This window comes from Durio zibethinus, chromosome 10 (genome assembly GCF_047325235.1).
Source record: "Durio zibethinus cultivar Kanyao isolate XHJ-2024 chromosome 10, ASM4732523v1, whole genome shotgun sequence".
Lineage (NCBI taxonomy): Eukaryota > Viridiplantae > Streptophyta > Magnoliopsida > Malvales > Malvaceae > Durio > Durio zibethinus.
In genome coordinates, this window is record NC_143171.1 from 8,371,952 (window position 1) to 8,393,217 (window position 21,266).

The 21,266-nt window shown below is 31.5% G+C and overlaps 1 pseudogene; it reads right to left on the minus strand.

Moving 5' to 3' along the window:
- Positions 1-395: 395 nt before the first annotated feature.
- LOC111293280 (D-2-hydroxyglutarate dehydrogenase, mitochondrial-like) lies at positions 396-21,158 on the minus strand (annotated as a pseudogene).
- Positions 21,159-21,266: the final 108 nt, after the last annotated feature.

Consider the following 21,266-nt stretch of genomic DNA (forward strand, 5'->3'; position numbering starts at 1 on the left):
GATGATGCAGTTGGCTAAATGTTTTCTAGCCGTTGGATCTTCAATTTCTTGCTGCTAGCACAATAAGAAAGATTCAAAAGACATCAACAGTCAACTTGAATAGAATATGACATTACAAAAAACATTTTGCTGGTGCAATGAAGTTTAAATTGTTTTTCAGTGTTATTCACCTGCATCGTTACACGTTTCAATCTCTTATCCAATGTTTTGGATAATATCAGAAGAGATGCCCTTTGGTTGCTAGATCAATATTCTTCATGGAAATTTGCTTGGCCCCCCTTTTCCCATTTTCATCTCATGTCATCTTTTCCTTCACATATTCTAAAGTTGTATGAGATTCTTTTAAATTTTGAAATGAGAGGAAGGGTTCAAGGGCCGTGTTTCCAGCCCCAGGACTATGGATTGAGTGAGTGTGGAAGAACTTTATGGGGGTTGACTATCATTGGGTTCAAGTAACTTTTTGATGGAACCCATTATCTGTACCTATCCAAACAGATTCTCTTTTTAGACACTCTTCATGAAGCAACCATCAACTCCCAGAAAAGAAACCAGCAAACAGAAATTTGTAGTACCTGTCGTTTTAAAAAAAAAAGACCCACAGTTTCAGGAGATTTGTTGTAATAAATCTTGTTAGCTTTCATCAATCCCGGGCCATGTTCAGCACTGATACTCCCTCGGTGCTTAGATGTCCATTCATAGACTTAGGGTTCAATTTGTTCTAAAATCTGCAATATTCCAGATAATTAATAAGAGGGTTTTGTTATCGACTATCCTTAGGCACTCTTTAAAGTTAGTTAAATTACCAATTATAGTATTATTTTTTTGTCACATCTCGAATTGAAAGAATTTAAGATTTCACAACATTACACATTCATGAGATGAACCTCATAAGCATAAGCATGTAAGATAATAAATTTCAAACTAAATCAAAATTTGAAATCTCCAATAACTTTCAAATTAATGGTTAACAAAATATAAAGTCTCCAAAATTATACACTTTACAAATGAATCGAATTTACTAAAATTTTTACTAACAAATCCTTTAATATTGATAACAAAATAGTCACTTCAAAAGCTATAACAAAGACAAATGTTAATCTTGTTAATCCAAGTGGTCATCAAAATTAAACCTCCAAAGATACAATCAAAATTAAAAAATAATAATAATAAGTATAATGACTCAGCAAATAACCGACATTTTTTTAATTGGATTAAACATGCTACAAAATATTTATGTCAAAATATTAATTATAAGATTTGAAAATATTGTTAGGTAATATTGAATTTATAAACATATTTTTAGCAATTATGCTTTCAGATAAATAAAGTGAAACAAAATATCATAAAATTATAAGTTTTATTTGTCTTTCTTAACATACTACAATCACACTCAACTTATGTGGCATCGGTCAAAATCAGAAAAAAAATCATAATTATCTCTTAATGCAATGAGATAAAAATATATAAGAAACAATCGAACAATTGCACTAAACAGAACCAAAATCACAATTCTCTGTTAGTGTAATATGACAACAATATATCACTAGTAGCACAATGAACAAAAATTATTATTATCAACCGGTGATAATATTTTAAACCATTTTTTAAATCACGTAGTATATGTCAACATTACCAACAATTAACCTCCATTGACATAGTTAATACATAGTCATATTATAGACAAAAAAGAAAACATATTTTGGAATACTCAATATATATGAATTTAATATTCATATACTTTTTAAAAACATAATTCGAACACAATAAATTTCATATATCATTCCAAAATAAAATTTTATATTTTAAAAATCGATGAATATAAAAATATATTATTACAAAATCAAAATCGGAGATCAAAGCAATATCAAAATTATATTTCAAATTAATAATAAGGAAATTATATATTTATTTTGCATGCTTAACACGATTTACAAACAAAAAGATAGAGTATTATGTCTTACATATATAAAATCTAAACATAATGAAGCTAATTTTCAGGAAATAAAATATAAAAAAAAGGTCAAATCACTTACCTTATCTTGTTAGAACCGAAACAAAAAAGTAAAACATTCCAAACCTCTCAAAGTCTATTATTTCAAAATGCTCAATATCATAAATTAATGCTACTAAATTATCAAAACAAAATCGAGATTCTCTGTTGATTTTTCTTGATTTTTCTAGAACACTTAGGGTATGTGTTAATAACCTCCCTTACAAACAAAATTATTTTGAAAATATATTTCAAAATTAGATCAATTTTTTGTGTTATGAAAATATCTAAAAATGTATTAAAAATAAAAAATTAGAAACTAAAACAAAAATTCAATAATAAAAATAATTTCTCAAGGAAAATAATCTTAATATGGATGAAGATTTAATTTTTTATATTTTTCTTAAAGAAAAAAATTTTCAAAATAGCATCACTTCAAAGATAATTTCCCGAAATATATTTATTTAACCAAAAATAAATAAAATTCAAATAATCAAAATTTTTATTGTTTATAATATTTTAGATCGATTATTGAAAAAAAAAACAATTTTTAAAATATAAAAACACAATATTTTAAATTCTAAAATTTTAATATTTTATGATCATTTGATTTATTTTGAACCACAAAATATCTAGCATACTGTAGTTTCTAGTAACAAAAAAAAAAAGTAACAATTTAAAGTAGGATGTTAAACTACAACTTAAAATTTTGTTTCAAAAGAAATGATTTTCAAAAACTTAAGTTAAAGGTCAAAATTTTGAAAATCTATCACAAACAACTTAAATTTTTAAAATTTTTTAATTCATAAAGCTAATTTTAAGTCTTTGGTTCTCTCGGTGTATAACTCATGTGACCAAACAAAATATACTACTATAAGGATCACATTTCATATTGGAAAAAACCCTCAAAGAATTAATCAAAAAAGGTTATTGAAATGTCAAGAGTTTTGGAAACTCAAAGTTAGAGTCATCAAAATTGTCAAACATCTATTTTTTCACAACTTAAAAAATTCACAACTTTCAAAATAGAAAAACAAATTAGGTGCTATAAAAACCATTGTAAAGATCTTTAAGAGAGCTTTCAATCAATACCAAATATACCAAATATGCCACCAAAAACCATTAGAAGGTTGACATGAAATTTAAAAAAAAAAAAAGCCCTAAATTAATACTTGTGTATTTTTCATAAACACCAAAATTAAACAAATTAAAAGACTAATCTTACTTATTCTATCAATTAGGAGACTAAAATTTCAAATTCCAACCTCACTTCTACTTCTCTAGGTCTACTTCAATTTCCCAAGTTGTTTTGTTCTATTGGCAGAGAAAACTAATGAGGAAAAAAAACTGCTGATAGGTTTTCTTAGTTTTTCTCCTCCTTTTATTATTATTTTTTACTTTAATAAAACTCATAAGCTAATAACCAAGTGTCCAATTTAACATTTGTTGGGCTTTATAAGACCAGGTATTACAATTTTTGTATTAAATGCAATTGTAGGTATGTAATTAAATGATTTCTAATTGGGAGCTTCTAAATACACTACAAAATTTTTTTTCAAAAATACCCACATAACAAATATCAATTTAATTTTTATTAAATGATAAAAATACCCTCAATAGTTTATACACGCCAAAACTACTTTCATAAATATCAAAAATAGATTTTCAAAAATTATATTATTTTTTCAAAATTATAACTCCAGGAAATAGATTTTCTAAAATGTAACTTTGGGAAATCTATATCCAAAAACGACAGCATAATTTTTTAAAATAAATTTTTGAAAGTTATATTATATTTTTATAAATCAATTTTTGAAAATATATAAAATTTTGTTTAAATATATATTTAATGATAAACTCTTGATAACGTTTAATTTAAATTTAAATAAAATAAATACATTTAATCTTAAAATAAATAATACTAAAATAAATCATTCTCTTGATTAATGTCTCCAAACATCTTTAACGATTTCTTCGAGATATGGCTTAATTCCATCAATGTTCTTTAGGGTGTTCAAGCTCAAACTAGCATGCATACACACACATAAGTCATGCCCATGCTTACTTAATTATATATGTGAATGGAATAGACATATTAGTTCTTAAGCACACATGAGCATAAAAATGTTCATCTTAAGACTAGAAAACTAAGAACGCCCTTTTACCCAAACAAAATCAGAAAATTAGAAAATGGTATTCTTGGTTTTTTGGAGTCTCAAGAGAAAGAATAAGTTTATACCATGCATGTTTGATAATATCAATTTTTGTTTCATTCACACACATGATCAAGTAAATAGGTTCATAAGCACATATATTTTCAATTAAGTCATTTTTGAGCAGCTTATAGGACATGGATCTACGTATTAAGGTTAAAAAATTTACTTTCAGAAGTGAAATCGAGTTTCTCGAAAATAGATATCCGAGAAATTTTAAAGATTATCAGAAATTGATATCCTTGAAGCCTTAAAGCTTTTTAGAAATGGATATCCGAGAAGCTTTAAGGCTTCTCGATAATGGATATCTGATAATCTTTAAAGCTTCTTAGAAATCTATTTTCAAGAAGTCTTAAAGTTTCTGGGATATTCATTTCAAAAAATGTAAATTTCAAAAAATGAAGAGAGAAAAAAAAATGGTAAGAATGGAAAATAAAAAGTAAGGAATGTGAGTGTATTTAGTAAAAATAGGGAATTGAATTTGAATTTTGGGTGCATTTAAAAGTGATGTGTATAGAGTAGAAAGTGAGGTGTAAATAAAATTTCCCCTTTTTAATACATTATCGTAAAAGATATTACTAATATGGAAACTTTAAATAGTGTCCTTAATAAAAATATGGAAGCATTCTCCAAGTTATAAAGGATATTACTCTATTACCATACTATGGAGTAGATATATGAAGATGTAAATTCTCATTGCTAAGTGTTAAGGGTATATAATTGTCAAAAGAACATAGTGATCTTTTTTCCTCTTTCAATTTTTAGTAGACAAACAAACGTATCTTGGTCATTTGTATCAAGTTAGTTTGACATCTCCAGTACCATCTCATCTCAGTCTTACCCTAGTTGTCCTATTTTTGTCCCCTTCAACTTATCTATAAATATGAAAATTCAGGCACCATGAAACTAGGTTCTTCTAACCTATATCTGTCTCTCATTATTACCTTCTCACTTCCTTTTTAACCTGATCCTTACTTACTTGGAGCACAAACACAAGGAATATCCCATGTTTTTGCCTCTAACTGTTTTTCCTTTTTACATTTATAAAAATACTCTAAGGTCAAAGTTCGGCACCAACACTAATATAACCATATCCGACTACTTTGGCCAAATTATCTGAGAATTTCAGATGCAGATAAACAGTGGACTTTGAAAAACATTTCTATTCTATGAAAAGGTGGATAAGTAATTTACTAACCAAAAAAAAAAAAAAAAAACACATTGAATTACCAAAAAGAAAAATCATAATGTCTTGCCACTTGGAAAAGAGAAAGCAATTTATAGACGGTAACATTAACAACTTTGCTTACCAAGTCTTACTTTCATGTCATCCACAAGATTATACATCTTTTCGACAGGCAATGACAAATCATATTTGTAAACATCACCAGCTTCCATTAATGCTTCTGGTATACCCTGCAACGTAAGTTAAGAACCTTCAACTACATCCAAGCATAAAGAGATTGGAAGCATCCCCAATGATTATAAATTGAAAAAAAAATGTGAAAGAAATATGTGGCATTGAAAAGGGAAGCTCACGTATTCGCCAAAACAAGGATGCTTGGTTAATGTGTAGAGCAAGAACACCATCAGAAGTCAAACCACCTTCCAATGAGCTAAGTAAGAAAGCGTCAAGTTTCTGCCTGCAAGAATTCTTATAATTTTGAAAACTCATAGAGATATTGAAGAGCATCGATAGCAGAAAATAGATATTAGAATCAATCCACAAAAATTCTATACTTATCTAGTGATCTTTTTCTTTTCAGGAAGAGACACCAGAAGTCATAAGAACCAAGTACATATGGATTGCTATCCATAAAACAGTTAATGAAAGATCATTTGACAGCATCAAGTACCCAAACATCCAAAAAATGTGCAATTCAAGAAGTATTTTTTGGTGGTCAGAATTCAAGAAGTTTAATCTGTTAGTTAATTTCAGCAGTTTTGTCTTGCAATTGTCATTTGAATTTCAGTCAGGTCTGTGTGTCTCTCCTATTATGGATGGTGGAGACAAAAGATAATGAAAAGATGTATAAGAGAAAAACTTATTAACAATACATGAATATGAACCAATTGACAAACATTTACCTATCATAAGATTCATCACCGCCGGTTATCTCAATCAGAACATAAAATTTATGCATTAAAGCACGTAATGAATTCCAAACTTCGTCTAAATGTGCAAAACCTAGCAGATAAAATGCAATAAGTAGGAAGCAAATATAGAAAAGTATAACAAATTAGCGATGTTTCTGTTCCAGCCTTCATTCAACCATAAACAACTAAGCTTGCAGGACTATACATTAATAAATCAGGAAAACAGTTTTCAAGAACCCTTAATCCAGTCAAAATATGAAAGTCAAAAGAAATGATTTTAGCAGAAAAAATAGCTATATAACACAGACGAAGAAAAGAGTTAGAAAATGCCACAAAAAGCTAACCAAATTGCCTGGTTATCCAAAAATTTAAAAGCAGATAGAATCTCCCCGAGTTTTCTTTTTTGCTTCCATGAGAAGTTTCTAATAAACAAGGGGAACAAAATGGTAAGCAGACAACAATGATGCCTATTATCCTATTATTTAGCATTAATTTGATACAGGCCAATCTATTGATGATAACTATTCTTGAATATTGGACCTGTTCTTTTATATTTTGGATTGTTAGTTAATTTTCTGGCATGTGAGGCCTACCACTTGTTTAAGTAGATTGTTTACCGTTTGAGGAGGTAAGGAGAGAGCTGCTAAAATCTCCAAGATTCTTGGAATGCAGCTGTCATGGTATGATTAGCACAAAAGGGGAGCAGTGGTATTGTACCAGCTGTCATGCACCCTTATTTAAGTAGACTGTTTACCGTTTGAAGAGGCAATGAGAGAGCTGCTGGCATCTCCGAGATTCTCAGAATGCAGCTGTCATGGTATGATCAGCACAAAAGGAAAGGATTGGTACTGTCTTGTTTACTCTGTTATGAGAATATGACACCTATCTTCTCTTTCTGAATTTTTCTTATTTTTCCTCTATTTTTTGGTTTTCTCCTCTTTTTCTTACTATCACCTCTAGTATACTCTTCCTCTATTTTTTCCTCCTGTTACTAACTTACTATCATTTCTGCTATACAAGTTTTTGGGTCTGCATCATAATTTAGCATAAATGGTTCTCAAGAAAAGAAATTTTAGGGTATGGAAGTAGATTAAACTTGACAGCTAGAATCATCTTTACATGCAAGAAAAGATATACTTTACCCAAGACAGGTTGAGAGGGGTCGACATAGAAACTTTAGTTACAATTCTAAGAGATCCTTCACTTGGCACTACGATGATAGAAGATCTATAAAGGAAGTTACTCACTGAAAATGGTATCCTTCGTTTCCCAGAAATGTACTTGCAACAATTCCATTACTAAATTATAAGGCGCCCACCTATAAACAAATGCTTCAAGTCATAACGCCATTTACTAAAACAATTTCAAGACCTACAAGGGAATGAGAAAAGCATGCTTCAGTTGAGACTGGCATGAGCAAAACAAATCCTGAAGATCTCCATAAAAAAAATTTACAAGATAAGTAGATAGTAGGTCTTTGAATACTGGAATAGTCAACATGTTAATAATAGTTAAACAGCTCGACTATTGAGCTCTTCAACTTCAAGATCATTTCCTCCACATCATTCCACCATTAACATTATTCCATGTCCAGAGATTTGTGTATCTTTTCCTTTTAGAGAATAGGCATCAAGAACTTTAGTGTGAGAACAAAAAAAAAACTGTAAATACTTAACAGTGTGTTTGGATTGAGAGAAAAAGAAAAAAAAGAAAGTAAAGTAAAGGAATGTAAAAGAAATAAAACTCCCATTCTCTTGTTTGGATAAATTTTTAATTTAAAAAAAAAAAAAGTAAAGATCAAATAACCTTTTATTTATCTTATAAACTCAATTTTTTTAATACCTCAATTTAGAAGAAAAGTTAAGGAAAAGAAAGTTGAAAAATATTTTTTTTTTATAAAAAGATTATTATGTCTATCTTTTTATTAATACTAAAAACCTAACAAAAAATCTAAGTAGATCACAATTATCCTATAATTTTTTCAAAGTTATCTCTTTTTTCAAGTAAGTTTCACATATTTCTTTTAATATAAAATTTTTTTATAATTTTTTGATAATTTGATTTTGATGAATGATTAAATATGAATAGATATATTTTTGGGTTTATAAAATGACAAACTAACTCAAAATCCATCGATGCATGTTTGTAAAATATTTTTTTATTTTACTTGATTAAAAACCATTGATATAATAGCAATTGTGAGGTTAGATAAGATAATAAACATATCATGATCCAGAAATACTCTAAAATCATAAGTAATAAAATATTATAATTAAAAAAATTATTATAATGAATCATTTTCTTTCTTTTTTACTCTTTATCCAAACAATAATTGTTAAAATCTCTTTCATTTTCTTTCTTTTATTAATTTTAATTATCCAAATAAAGATTACATATATCTTTTTCTTTCTTTAAAAAAAAATTATTTTATTTATTTTATTAATATTTATCAAAACATACTTCAGAAACCGTGAATTTGAAACCCTGAAAATGGGCATATCTCCTGTGATACACAGGAATATAACCTAAGGAATCTAATAATCATTTTTATTTTTATTGTTTACCATTTAGATATTAAGGATGGGGGACTTGGGGCACGGTAAGGTTGCTGCAATGCGATTGGGGGGTCACGGGTGCAAGTCGTGAAAACAGCCTCTTGTTAAAATGTAAGGTAAGATTGTCTATATTAGACCCAGTGGGTCCAACCTTTCCCAGGCCCATACATAGAGGGAGCTTTACGCATTGGGCTGCCCTTTACTATTTAGATCTGCAAGCCGTGCTATCAGTCACCAGACTCCAGCCATAGAACAAATTAAGCTCTTCAATAATGCTTCAGAAATATGATAAAACCTCATATACAAGCTGGCTGAAAATACAATGCCCTAAAACTTTCCCATTAGCAGGTGCATACTTAACTCAGGTGGCTTTTATTTTTTTCATTTTCCCTTTCTGATTGGCAGACCCACCTTACCTCTATACATTTATACTGCAGAAATTAAAAGCCCAAAAAAAGGGAAATTGAAGTAAATAAAATGTCCAATTATTGAAATTCAAAGTCCAATCAACAAGAAGATTTCTTATCGAGTACATTCCCATGAATTGAACCATAACGTACAAGGCGCAAACCACCAGCATTAGTTGAAACATTTCCACCAATTTGACAGCTTCCTTTTGTACCGTATGTCCAGAGGCATAATAAATCTAAAACAAAGCATATACTCATATAGAATGAGTAACGATAGATCAATATCCGCAGATAGAGGTGACAGAGGTATAACATTACAGGTCCATAAAGAAAGAAAAGAAATTGGCAGAATAGCAGGCAACTACCCTTGGTTGTCCAGGAAAGAGAGAAGGTTTTCTAATATGCACTCTGCTTCACATACCAATATACCACTGACCTGAAATATAGCATACAAAAATCTTTCATACGTATGATGGGAAAGTTTTGTTTTCCTTTATCAAATATAGGTTCATTTATAATTCTAAATTAACCAGAATAAATTAGGACCTATAGAAATTTATTTATAGTTTTATGTCATCATAATAAGATAGTTGGGTATCTTATACCAAAAGGATTTCATTTCTATGTACTATTTCTTCTTTGTTCACAAAGTCTCATAAGAAATTCATAAGGTCCTAGTGAATTATAGTAAGTAAGATCCACTCCCCAAAACCATAAATCAAAACGAAAGAAGGTCCTTAAGAGTCCATAGGCTGGAAACGAAATAAGCAAGAAACAAAGTGGAGAAATGAAATAAAAATATACCTTGTCAAATCTTATGATATTATTAATAGAACCAACATTAACAATCACCAGAAGAATCATATCAGCAAAAAGCAATTCATTTAGTCTAAGACAAAAAGAAACCATCCACCAAAAAGAGTATCAGACAACAGATGAAATTACCTCATCGAAAACAGGAACACTCCCTCCAACAAGACCAGTATTTCCCCCTTAGGAGCAATAGCCAAACACTTTAAATTACAATATCTAAGAATCTGTGATACCTGCAATACAAAAACGCATATAAAACTACATAACAATACCTAAGATTTTAGTAACTGTAGATATAACAAAATTTCGAAAGTTTTTGAAGAGCAAAAATTTAGAAGGTGAATCTCCTCAGTACTTCGAGGCTGAAGCAAAAGCTTACTGGGGCCTTTGTATTTATTCATCCAATCCGTATTTACAGTTTCGAGCCTATCCTCATCTTGAATAACATTTTTCTCTCCTATTAACAGCTTAAAATAACTAATGTCATCGAAATCTAACGTCGAAAATGAAGGATTTCTCTGAACAAGCGTCCACACTGAACTGAAATATCTGACTGAATCGCATTCTCTTCTCCGAGAAGTTTGTAATCGCTGATCGGATTCAAACCAATCTAAAAGCTCCTCTTTTGATTAAAACACTATAAAACTGTTGAAAACAAAAAGGAAAAACGATGTTTAAGTAAGATTTAGGCTCACAAAACTGATTTTTGGAAAAATGATTTTCGGTGTTTGGTTGAAGTTAACTTTTTAAAAATGGTCGTAAGAGGAAAAGGCAATATGTATTCTTTGTGTTTGAACTCTGACACACAAGTAAGACAGAATGAGGTCGGAAAGAAAATAGGAAGAAGGAAATAGATCTCGAATCAACTGACTTTAGTAGTGTCTAGACCTTCATATTTATAGGTATGCAATAGTGGATCATTAGGGGACAATAAGGACAGTGCGAAACTGATATGGCACTAAGCATGTCAGACCGACCTGACATGTCAAGTTGATATAAATGACATAAATACCTTTGGTTATTTGTTGAAGGCTTTTAAGATGAAAAAAGATCACTATGCCCTTTTAACCACCAAATGCTCCTAATACTATGTCCCCCACCAAATAGTCTGAGTATCAGGTTGCTGGTTGTTTGATCAACACATCCAGTGTAAGGTAGGTTGGAAAAAGAAGAATGATGTGAAATTTGATTCTTTAAAGCGACGTCAATAAGAAGGTCGGTATCGAGAGATAAATAATCTTAAGTCATTGTCCGATCTGATTAGGATCGGATCCTGTGCTTGTATCTTAAGCTGAGTGTATGACTAGCTTGAAGGTTGCCAAGGTGTAAACTGGTTGGAGTGATTCGAAATTAGTGGTGGAACTTGTCTAGTCGATGTGAAACTTATGTTTTATTTCAAGGGTTTGAGTTTGAGCCTTTACTTTGAACTTTAGCAATAAGCTGGGCATCCATTTTGTTCCAAAGAGTTGTCCGGTCTGGCCGATCTAAGCTAGGGTTTGTCTAGTCCAGATGGTCTAATAGCATTAAATAATAATAGAGATAGTTTAGTGAGAAAATTTGGAGAAGAAAGACGAAGAGACATCTGTCCATTTTCATTTTGACATACGAAATGATCTGTGCCATTCTTTTGATCACTGCATGGGTATATAAAAGGGTGTTAGGGCTCCAATTTTCCACCTTTTTGCTTTCTTTGCTATCAATCTAATTTGAACTTTCTAACCTTAAAAGCTTTTCAACCTTAAAGTTTTTTTACACTTTTTTCGATACATATTCTTAACTATGTTTTCTAATGTACGTTCTGGGGAGGTCGGGAGTTATCGGGTAAAATCTAAGGGAGGTCAACATGAGCAAAATGATGATGATCTAATTCCACCATTCATCAAAAATCGTAACTATGAAAATATGGTTTTCTAGTTCAACCCGATGTTTGAAGAAAAGCAACGACAATATGAAGAAAATGTTCGGGCAAAAAGAGAACGGGTCCTAATAACAGAAGAGCTATATGCTTAGTATACTTCGACCTATAAAATCCACCACCTTTCTCTATCTCTTAAGTCGATCCATCTTCTATGGCCGACTTTCTTTCATCTTCCTTTATTCCCCCTTATGGGGTTCAATCATATTAATTTTCTTCTGTTTTTATTATTTTCTCTATCGATATTCCCATTGTCACTTCTATTCCACCTTAGTCAATTCTTGTTGAGATAGTTTCTTCTTTTGAAGGGTCTCTACCTCTTTCTTCTTCCCTCAGAATTGAGTTACTCTCAGCTACAGTTCCACCTTGGAATCTTGGTTTTCTTCACAAGTTAGAGTCTTTTGATAGTGAAGATTCTGATAAGAAAGGTTCTAAGGAGGAACAAGAAGAAGGGAGTACCTTGATCGAATAAAGTGACAGTGAGAAAAAGAGTCTTATGAAGCAGGATGAACTGATCGAGGTCCTTGTATATACTCTATGTAACCTTGGTATGATCCCTAAGGTTATGATGAGCGAACTAAATGGCAGGGTAAATCTTGAAGGTTGTCTTAACATGTGTTCAACTTATCACATCGACATTCTAACGATGATTTTTCTTTTTTTTTTTAAAAAAGTACAATATAATAATGATGAACTCTTCAAATCAAGTCATTGATAGATTGGAGCCACATTGGCTCTATGTATATTGGGATTCTTTTATGATTGATCTAAGATTTTCATTTCATTTTTTATTTATTTCGATTTTAATTCTTATAATTTAACTATCACTCAACTCACTCCTAATTATGTACGGTACATAGTTGCCTTCATCTTTCTTTGTTAGTATTTAAACATTTTTCCTTTTTTTCTCCTATTTAGAGAATTTTTTTCTCTCAAAAAATACCAAATTGATAATAGGTGGTGCTACATAACATCTCGACTCAATAAGAAATTATTTATCGATTGTCTGAGCTCATTAAAAAATTAAAAGTTACTTTTTTTGTCTCGATAAGTAAAAAATAAATAAAGATTGTGAGCTCGTGGTTAAAGCTACTCCCAAGGATGAAGCTTGGGAGATAAGAAGTATGTCTAACGCTTTTATGGATGCATTGGTGGCTTTTTCTATCCTGGATCTATCATATCAAGATATAATTTTAGAACATACCCTTAAAGAGAAGCTCATCATTAATGCCCACAAGCTGACCTCTTTCAACGTAATAAACAAGATGGAGTATTGAGGTAGGTTTAAGATAACCTCGTAGAATTTTATTTTAACCTAATTTTATCTAACTATTAGCTCGATTTTGTAGAGATGGCTACCAACGATAATTTTGACTTTAGGTTGTACCAGCATATCCCCAGGCCCAAAAAAGGCCAAAAAATTCAACTCAAGACTCCATCTCATAAGAAAGACAAAGTCATCAACATTTCATTGCATTGCTCTTCTATAGCTCAAAAAATGAAGGCAAGCGTTAACTGGCATCTATCTTTAATATCAGCACCAACATCTTCTTCTTCTATAAAAAAACCACGAGTGCAGGTTTTCTCTTTCACTTTCGAAAACTCCGAGGCTAAGTTATTGAGGTCTAGCTTGGAGAAGACCTTGACAAGGTTAGAGTATGGTCTAACCGTCGATCGTACCATAAACTTTAATGTGGTGATAAGGTTCTGCAAGGTCACAATCCCTTCTCTTAGTGAGTATTACCTAGCTTCAACTCTATTTCTTATTATTTTTTATTTTTCTAAGTCTAAGTTCTTTCTATATAATCCAATAAAAGTTCACACCTTAGCCTCTGGAGAACACCAGCTAAGTACTCCACCACGCCTACCTTTTATGAGTCATCTACTAAAAGCCAAGAAGGATATGGTCAAACGCATTAGGTAATGTCAGGTCTAGCCTTCGTGCATCCAACAAAAAGAAAGCTGAGCTTAGGAAAAAAGAACGACGAACTTACAACAAAGCTAGAAGCCATTTCGGTTGATAAAACCTCGACTAAGTCCATGAAAGAGTAGGCCTAGCTCAAGCTCAACGATACTCGTGTTGAAATAGCAAAAGTAAGGTCGAGCTGGAGGTTAGGGAGAGAAAAAAAGTTGAAGGCAAAGGCTATGGAAAAGTTCAAGGCTTTCAATGAGTGCTTTCAAATTAAGGTAGAGTTCTTCAAAAAGAACATGCTCAGTGCTTTTTAGCTAGCCAATAATAAGGTATAGCTTAAATTCTTTGCCTTCAACCTCAACCCTTTTGATATTGATATCAATAATATCAGATTGAGGCCTTTTCCAAATCAGCCCAAGGTGAAAGAAGAGAGGAAGAGAAGGACAATGATGAGGCCATAAACATCAAGCTCAAGTTTATTCTGGGTAATAAAGATAAGGTAAAGAAGGTCAAAAAGGCTGAGATTGTTACTATTGCTCTTGTTGATGGGGATGTTGTTGCTACTACTGATATTTTTTACATGTGATTTTTTTTAATTTTTAACTTTTGTAAATTTTTAGTTAATGTATGAGATCAGTTTTTGTAATGACTTCAGATTTTGATAACCTATCTAATAAATAACTTTTGTACTTAACAAAAATGAAATAAAAAATTTTTTTGTTTAGTTTAGTCTAAGTTTCAACTTAATTTTGTCATAATTTTTTTTATTCACGCAAGTTTAAGCATGGTTAATCAAAATAATTTAAGTCCGATTAACTGAACTGAGGATTTACATAATCACTTGGATTAAATTAACTTAAGAATCTATCTAAGTTCTAGGTCAAATTTTGTTAGATCAATTTGGCATAAGCTCATTAAGCATAATTTGATTTCTGCATTCAAGTATAGTATACAAGTGTGAGCTCAATTTAGATCGACCTATTAAAAGTATACTTTTAAATTATTTATATTCCACCCTTTGATACCATGTTGCCATTCATATCCTATAACTTGTAGGTCATATCATGGATGATCTATTTAACTATATATGATTCTTTTCAGGTCGCGACTAATTTTTTACCTCAGTCATCTACTCTTGAGGCTTTAACTTTTCTAAGTATCCAGTCATTATTCCTAATGTGCCTATGTTAGACCCTTTTACTATGATAACTAGCCACATTCTGCTGATAAGCTACTATTCGTGTTAGGACTATATCCCTCTATTCTTCGATAAGGTCTAGGTCAACCCTAAGCATTTATTTATTTATTTATTTTTACCTTAATTCAACTCTTAAGTTCTAAAAGTCAATATCAACAGGTATCATAACCTCTATTTTAAATGTCAAATGGAATAAGGTTTCACCAATTAGTACCTTTATGGTTATTATTAGGGCCCATAGCACCCTTAGTAGCTTATCATCTCATTTTCCTTTTTTGACATCAAATCTTTTCTTCAAGGCTTCTAATATTGTCTTGTTCGTAGCTTCAGCCTACCCATTAGACTAAAGGTGGGCAACTGACATGAACTTGAAGTTGATTTGAATACCATTTCTTGAACCTCAAATTTTTAAATTGTTTGCCATTATCCATTATTATGGATTGAGACAAGCCAAATCTATAAACTATATTTTTTCACATAAATTTCTTGACTTAGGCCTTTGTGGTAGTGACCAAAGCCTCGGCTTCAAGTCATTTGGTGAAGTAATCATTGCTACTAAGATAAATCTTTTCTGGCCTGTGATTAAAATTAATGGTCTGTGGATGTCCATTCTCTACTGCATGAAGGGCATAAGTTGATGATAAGGGTGAGCTCGATCGAGGAAAAATGCTATACATGAGCAAACCTCTAATATTTATCACATCTTTTTATTAGTTTGGTTGTGTCCCTTCTAATAGTGGACTAATAATAGCCTTGCTTAAGCACTTTATATGCTAATGGCCAAGGTTTGAGGTGGTTTCCATGTATTCCTTCATGAATTTCTCGTAAGACATAGTCTTTCTTTTCTTCGTCAACATATCTTAAGTAAGATAAGCTAAAAGACCTTTTATATAATTTTTTCTTAATCATTATGTATTGAAAAGCATTTCTCGTTAGTGTTTTAGCTTGGATTTTATGTTTTGGTAGCGTTTTCATGGTCAAATATGCCTTGATTAGTGTCATCTAAGTTTTTTTCTGTCTTACGAGCTTATCCTCGATGTTTTTATATGTTAGCTCTTCTACCAAAACTTAGTATGGGCTTTTTGTTGTGATTTCTGAAGCCAACTTAGAGAAAAAGTTTGCTAATTAATTTTTTGACCTCAATATTTTTTTACCTTGACTTTTTTGAAACCAGCCACTAAAGACAATGCCTTATCTAGAGATTTTTTAATTTTATCCTCTCAAGCTCCAAACTCTCTAATTATTTGGTCAACCACTAACTGAAAGTCACTATACATGATTATATATTCAATGTTGAGCTTGGTGGCTAACCTTAAATCAACTATCAGTGTCTCAAATTTTGCCTCATTATTAGAAGTCTTGAACTTGAATATCAGGCTATATGGGTATTGCTGTCTTTTTAAGTTGATAAAAATAAGATCAACTCATCCACTATGGTCTATGGCTGAACCATTAACAAAAAGCTTCCAACTTTTCTTATCTAAGGTATCTATTTTTCCTCAGTTTATTTTTCATGAAAGCTCGAGGATAGCTCCACGATGAAATCTGCCAGCACCTAAGATTTCATTATCGACTTAGGTAGAATGTGCAAGTTGAATTCGCTAAGCATTATATTCTATTTGATTAGCCTTTTCGACATTCTGAGCTTCTGTAAGACCTGTCTCAGGCTTAAAAATTAGCCTGAGTTTTTTGGTCAAAGTGATAATTGTATAAGCTAACTTTTCTATACCACTGTAGTTAATTTCTAGCTCTATTAATACTTTGCTCATAAAATACATCGATCTTTGTTTCCCTTCTTCTTTCAAACCAAAATTGAGCTAATGCTTTGGTTTATAATGGCTAAGTATCAGTATAAGATTTTGCCAGACCTCGACTTAGATGGAATGGATGGAGAGGATAAGAATTCTTTGAGTTCTTTAAAAGCTTTTTTTATGCTGAAGAGTCCACATGAAATCAAAGATATTTTTGAAAATTTTGAAAAATGGCAGACATTGTTCTGTTGACTTAGACATAAATCAACTTAAGAGAGCTATTCTATCGGTTAATCTCTTTACTTCTTTTATCGAGGTAAGCACCTTTATGTTTAGGATTACTTGAACATTTTCTAGGTTTACTTTTATTCCCTTTTTGTTGGTGATGTAATCAAGAAACTTATCCGACATGACTCTAAAAATACATTTACTTGGGTTAAGCCTTATATTATACTTTTTCAAAGTGTTGAAAGTCTCTCTAAGGTCTTTCAAGCACTTAGTCATGCTCTTACTTTTGACTATAATGTTGTCTACATATACTTTTATATTGTGATTGATCTAATTTTTAAACACCTTATTTACCAACCTATGGTAGGTCACCCCTACATTTTTCAATTTGAAGGGCATTACCTTGTAATAGTAAAGGACTTTTCTTAGTAATAAACGGTGTCTTTTCCTCATTGTCCCTTATTATTTTGATTTAGTTGTAACCAGAATAAGCATCCATAAAATTGAAGAGGCCATGCTTAGTATTATTGTCCACCAGTCGATTTATGCTAAGGAGAGAAAAGTTATGTCGATTTATGCTAAGAAGAGAAAAGTTATCTTTCGGGTAGGCTTTATTCAAGTAGGTAAAGTCAAGACATATCTTTTATTTTTTGTTATGTTTTTTTACCATGATCAATTTGGCTATCCATTCAAGATAGTAGACCTCCTTGATAATATTTGCTCGTAATAATTTGTCAACCTTTTTCTTGATTACTTGTTGTCTTTTTAGGGTAAAAGTTTTCTTTTTTTGTCAAACTAGTTTTACCTCAAGATTAATGTGCAGCCTATGAACCATTACCTTGATATCAATTTTAGGCCTATCAAATGGTGTCCAGCCAAACAAGTCAGCATAATCTTTTAGAAATTGAATTAACTTATCCTTATGTTGAAGTTTAGTTTCGATCTGCATTTATTTTTTGAAGATGCCATCTTAGACTGAAATTATTACAAGATTTTAGACTAGCTTAGGTCGATTTTCATTTGAGTTTGGCCTTTGATCAATTATCTCTTTTTGTTTAATTAGGTCAAGATCATTTCTTACAAAATATATCCCGACGTGATGATTAGTATATTGTGGATAACTTGCTAAATATGTATGTAGTAAAATTGGTTTTGTATTTTTTATTTCATTCTGTATTTTGGTCAACGTTTTAGCTCAATCCAAATGACATAAGGTTCTTTATGTCAGCTTAAAAGCTTAATCATCTTTTAAGTTACCTAAAAAAATTTTTAAAAATAGAACAAAAGTTTTTTTTTTAATTAAAGCTTAAAAGTTCAAAGCGATTTAAGAGCACACTTCTATCAAGTCAATCTTACATTCTATGTTTTTGCTTGCGGCTTCCTATTTTTTATCGATTTTTGCTATTTGCCCCTTTTCAGTGCTTTCATTCTCAGTCGAATTATTAGTTTGCTTCCCAATCCTCTTTTTTATTATTATGACATAACACTAACGTGCCATGGACTAGTTTCCATTAACTTTTCTAACCCCATTGGGTGATGAAAATTTTACTTTTAGATAAAAAGTTGATCCTAATCACATAATAGACTGGTTAGATCAACCCAATATTATGTTATAGGCTGATAGGATATTTACCAACATAAATTCTATGATTTAGGTAATTGTTCTGAGTTCTACCCTTAAAGAGATTGGTAGTTTGATTGCTCATTTCATAGGCTCCTATTCATTCCTGAATCTTACCAATGTTGTAGTAATCGACTGTAACCAATATTTACCAATTCTCATATTCTTCATGGTGCCGTAGTATATAACATCGATCGAGCTTCCACTGTCGAACAGGATTCTTTTGACTACATAGTTGTACGTTACAGTCGTAATTACTATAGCCCACTGCCATGACCATGCTTGGGTTGGATTTCTTCTTGACCAAGGTAAAGCTATCTCTAATGATCACATTAATCACTTTGACGATCGGCCTATTGTTATTAGTTTGGCTTTTTTTTTTGCCTAGCTTTATCTTTTGATTTTTTTCCTTTTTCTAGCCTTTTTTCTTTACCCTAAGTGGGCTCTCTTTGGTATTGTTTATAATCTATCTTGGGCTAGCCTTGTCTTCATTACTCTACAAAGTTTTTCAGCTCACTTCTCATTATCAAAGCTTCAATATTATTTTTTAGGTCAATGTAATTTTTAGTATTATGGCTTATGTCCCTGTGAAAGGCACATTTTTTAGTCAAATCCCTCTTTGTATTTTATATCAATGGCTTTGACAATTTAAGGTTGGGATATTTTCAATTTGCATTAGAATCCTCTTTTGAGAAGTATTCCATGCAGTGTAGCTTTTTTTTTTCACTAAGGTTTCTAGCCCTATGTTGTCTCATTCTTAGGCAAAGATCATAAAAATCTTTACCTTTTTTATGACTAAGAAGGGGGGATAAGCCTCTTTCACCTCAATTAGTTTTCATTGTAGCTTCAACTTATGTACTTTTTAGCTATCAATAGAACGTTGGTAAGAATTTCGGGTGGTTCTAGTGACAAAGTTAACTTTAGGTGATACTTTTTGTCATTGAATCCACTTATCAAAGTGGCCACAACTGCTATTTGCTCTAGGTCTTTAACCTGCAGAGTTTTTGCTTTAAAACATGTAATGTAGCTTTTCAAAGATTTATTCCAACCTTGGTGGATCGACATCAAGCTTAAAGTTATTTTTTTCATTCTTCGATTACAGATAAATCAAGATAACAAAAAGTGGTTGAACTCCTTGAACATGGTGATTGACCTCAGTTATAGACTATTGTACTAGGATTAAGTTACACCCTTCAATGTGGTAGCTATGCCTTTATATATTAGAGTTTTGTTTGCACTTTGCATCATCGTGTTAGTCCTATAAAGTTTCAAATGATCGAAAGTATCATCATATGTTTTTAAAGTCGACATTTTAAATCTTTTGGGAGGCATGGCTTTATAAATTTCTTTAATGAAGGGTGATATCTCCAAGAACTTGAGCTCATCTTCAAAAGCTACTACTTTCATTTTTAGCTCTTTTTTCATAGCTTGCATTCGAGCTTTTAAATCTCTGTTCAGGTTGAAGTTCAAGGTTTATTTATTTGGATTTTTAGGTCATAGCATATGTTGAGTTGTGGTTGGGGTGTTGGTGGATTGGGGTGGTGTACTCCTCTTCTTTGGAAGCCTAAGAGGCTTCCACCTATTCATGGCTCGGTTGTCTGACAACGATTCTTCAGCTAGAGGTGATTAGGTTAGACACTTTTAAAACTTACGATGGGATTATGGTTTGTAACATCTGCTTGAAAGCCTATATCTGTTCGATCAATGCTTTGAATTGTTCCATGGTCTGTCCCATTTATGGTTGAGCAGGTTGGATAGAATATTGGCTATGATGGGTTTTTGTTCTAGCTGAGACGGTTGTTTCTCTTTCTTCTAAAGTTTTTTTCCTTGGCGGTATTATTTTGTACTCGACTAAGTAGTGAAAAAAGATTCCTTACCTGGCACGCCAAATTTTTGTACTAAGCTCTAACCTTAGGGCATTCCTAAAAAAACAGAAGAGACGATAAGAGGCAAAGGTAATGTGTGTTTCTTGCATTTGTATTTCGTCACACAAGTCAAATAGAATGAGGTCAATAAGGAAGTAGGAATAAGAAAATGAGTCTCAAATCAACTTACTTTAGTGGTGTTTAGATTTTTATATTTATAGGTGAATAATAAGAGACCATCAAAGGATAATAAGAATAGTACTGAATTGATGTGATATTAAACATATCAAAACGATATGATATGTAAGTCGACGCAAATGATAATTATTTTTGATTATGTACTGAAAGCTTCTAAAAGAAAAAAAAATCTCTATGTGACCACCAAATACCCCTAACTCGGATGATACCTGAACCAGCACTTAATCTACGGCTGAGAAGTGATTTCAATGATCGCCGGAAATTGCTCGTAGCCCTCCACTTCTCCATTTCAATTTTTTATTTTTTATTTCTTCACTGGTTGCGGCCGTAATTTCCATCTAATCAAAATCTTAACGATTTTCAACAAAAATGACCATAATACCCCTACTCACTTGCAGGCAAAATAAAATCGGAACTTGAGCCTTGGACTAAAGACGCTGCGTTTTGAGCCTTCCCGTTCCCCCTATACCTATCCAGTATGTGTTGGAGAAAGGAATACT